Genomic DNA, 3,441 nt, shown 5'->3' with positions numbered 1-3,441 from the left:
TATTGTAACTCCCTTTGGGCGAATTTAGCTAAAGACAAAATTAGCAAACTTCAGCTGCTCAAAAATAACGCAGCCAGGCTCATTGTACGCAATAACAAAAAAATACCCGTCAGCAACTCTTCTTCTCCGTGAGTTACATTGGCTTCCTGTTGAAAAAAGAGTTGCCTATAAGATTTGTACTGTTGTCTACAAATCCTGAGCACGAACAGTCCCTCCTATATTAAAGACCTTCTAAACATATATGGCCCCAATAGAAACTTGAGGTCAAGCAGTGACCAATCAATCCTTATCAAACCTAAGCCATTGCGTAAAATAGGTGAACAGTCTTTTCAATTTTCGGCCCCCCATTTTTGGAACTCTCTCCCGTCACACGTGAGATGCTCGGATTCGTTGACAACGTTCAAATCTCGCTTAAAGTTTTATCTTTTTACGTCATAATGTTGCAATATTATTTTCATATTTTGTTGTTGTTAAATTGAATTCGTATCACGTTCCCTTCACACTTGTCTCACTGTAATATGTTTTGTTTTATATCACTGTGAAGCGCTTAGAGCCTGTGACAACGGGGTAAAGCGCTATATAAATGCTATTTATTATTATTATTATAGACAGAGAGAGGGGAGAAAGAAAGAAAGAAAGAAAGAGAGAGAGAGAGAGAGAGAGAGAGAGAGAGAGAGAGAGAGAGAGAGAGAACAGAGAAAGAGAAGAATACACAAAAGGGAGTTGAGGGGGGGGGGGGGCAGTGAGAAATAGAGAAAATAAGAGAGAACGAGAGGCACAGATAGAGAGAGAGACAGAAATAAGGAGTGAAGGAACGGGAGAGAGATATAGAAAGAGAGGGAGAAGGGATGGGGGCAGAAAGAGAGAGAGAGAGAGAGAGAGAGAGAGAGAGAGAGAGAGAGAGAGAGAACAGAGAAAGAGAAGAATACACAAAAGGGAGTTGAGGGGGGGGGGCAGTGAGAAATAGAGAAAATAAGAGAGAACGAGAGACACAGATAGAGAGAGAGACAGAAATAAGGAGTGAAGGAACGAGAGAGAGATATAGAAAGAGAGGGAGAAGGGATGGGGGCAGAAAGAGAGAGAGAGAGAGAGAGAGAGAGAGAGAGAGAGAGAGAGAGATTGAGAGAGAGAGTAGAGGGGGGTGGGGGGTTGGATGAAATACACAGACATTGATAAACTCACATACAAGAATAAAAACAAATATACGTGAATGTCTGTTTTTATTAGACCAGGAAGTTATAAATTTAGAAAGTCGAAAGGTGACTTCTTGGATAAAAACCTGAACATTAATTTAAGACCAATTAATTTGTGTTTCAGATCATTATGCAGATTAGAGTTGGGCTATGTGTCATGTGTTGTCTGGTTTGTCACTCGTGTCATAGTAAAGATTGTTCACAATTATCTTATTAATTTGTTATTTTAATAAGATCTGAATTCATCTCACTCCAGTTATATTTCGGTAGGCTAGATTAACTTTACCTTCTAATATTAGATCGTCTTTCCTTTAATAGTCTTCCCTCGAATCAATTTCTAATTAGTGAATACTTTTCGTTCTACATTCTGTAACGTAGCCACTCATTATAAAAGCTGATAGGTCTACAATCTATGCCGGACGGCCAGCCGCTCCATTTCTCATACATTGATATATTTGAAGATTTTAATATTTTGGTACTTTGTGGGTATTTTCCCCATCAAGATGCCGGAGCTTTTACCTTTGATCGTGCAGTCTTCGAATAACTAACAAGGAATCAAACCTGGAGACGGCCCGTGTCGGAGGAATATAGAATCTTCACCCCTTCCGGGAGTTAAAACCTTAAAAACCTGAGCCCGTTGTCGAGGAATATAGAATCCATCCCTTTCAACTGCCTGGAACGTAACCTTACAAACCTGAGCCCGTTGTCAGAGGAATATAGAATCCATCCCTTCAACTGCCTGGAAACGTAACCTTACAAACCTGAGCCCGTTGTCGAGGATTAGAATCCACCCTTTCAACTGCCTGGAAACGTAACCTTACAAATCTGATATTATATCATCATAAGTTACGTAATCTTATCACATTTCAATTTGTAATTGCCACAATCACTATTCATCTCTTTTAATCAAATTTCATCTTTCGTTTTATTTCATCTGAAACAAATCGTTAATTGCTTTTCATTTAAAGTGACTAGTAAATTCGGGGGCCTTATTCTACATATCTTTATGCATAGTCGAGTAGCTCTTTTCTCACTTGAGACCATGACGACTCGATATCGGAGAAGATAGGGATTTTCAATTGGGGCATGTTGATACGAAAGAGTTTTATTTCGAGAAGGTAAAAACTCACTACTGCTACACCTACTACTACTACAACTACTACTACTACTACTACTACTACTACTACTACTACTACTACTACTACTACTACTACCCCTACTACTACTACAACAACTACTACTACTACTACTACTACTACTACTACTACTACTACTACTACTACTACTACTACTACTACTACTACTACTACTACTACTACACTACTACTACTACCCTACTACTACTACTACTTACTACCACTACTACTACTACTACTCTAACTACTACTACTACTACTACATACTACTACTACTACTACTACTACTACTACTACTACTACTACTACTACTTCTGAAATCAAAGCCCTATCCCCACTGAGTAAACATGTTTTTGAATTTTGAAAATCCATTCATAAATAAACAAGTTATGCAGTTTCAAAGGTGTCATTTATTTGGATGACTCGCTGCAAAGAGGAAAAAAAAGCGAAAATATGGGACGCTTTTTCGGCATTTTTTTTTCGACCTTTGGTTGTATCTTGCGTAATAAGTGGATTAAAAGATTGAAACTTGGCAATTTTATGCCAAATTTGATAGAGAATATGATGAAAACATTAGAAGGGTTCTTACTTATATAATTTTAGAGCTGGATGGTATATAACACACACGCACACCCACAGAGAGACAGAGAGACTGAGAGTGTGTGTGTGTGAGAGAGAGAAGAGAGAGAGAGAGAGAGAGAGAGAGAGAAGAGAGAGAGAGAGAGAGAGAGAGAGAGAGAAATTAGTATAACACACACTCACAGACATATATTAAGGAATGAGTATATAACACATACAGAGAGAGAGAGAGAGAGAGAGAGAGAGAGAGAGAGAGAGGGGGGGGGGGGGGGATTGCGTACGTAAACGAAAGAAATTATATAGATGGAAAAGAGAATTTGGACAAGGGGACAAAGGTTACTGTTGGAACGTGACTTGGAACACAATAATTAAACCCATGTTGAGATTGTAGATCATATTGCAATCGAAAACTTTTTACATTATAATTTCTTAAATTCTTGTAAATTAAACAGTCAAATTATCAGCTGTTTATTGAACCCAAACGCAATGGCAGACGATATAAACACCCCCCTGCCAGTGAGACCGCGCAGACA

The sequence above is a fragment of the Berghia stephanieae genome, chromosome 15 (genome assembly GCF_034508935.2).
Source record: "Berghia stephanieae isolate SIO BIC M18660-M18661 chromosome 15, UCSD_Bste_1.3, whole genome shotgun sequence".
Taxonomy (NCBI): Eukaryota; Metazoa; Mollusca; class Gastropoda; order Nudibranchia; family Aeolidiidae; genus Berghia; species Berghia stephanieae.
This window is presented reverse-complemented; position numbering follows the sequence as displayed.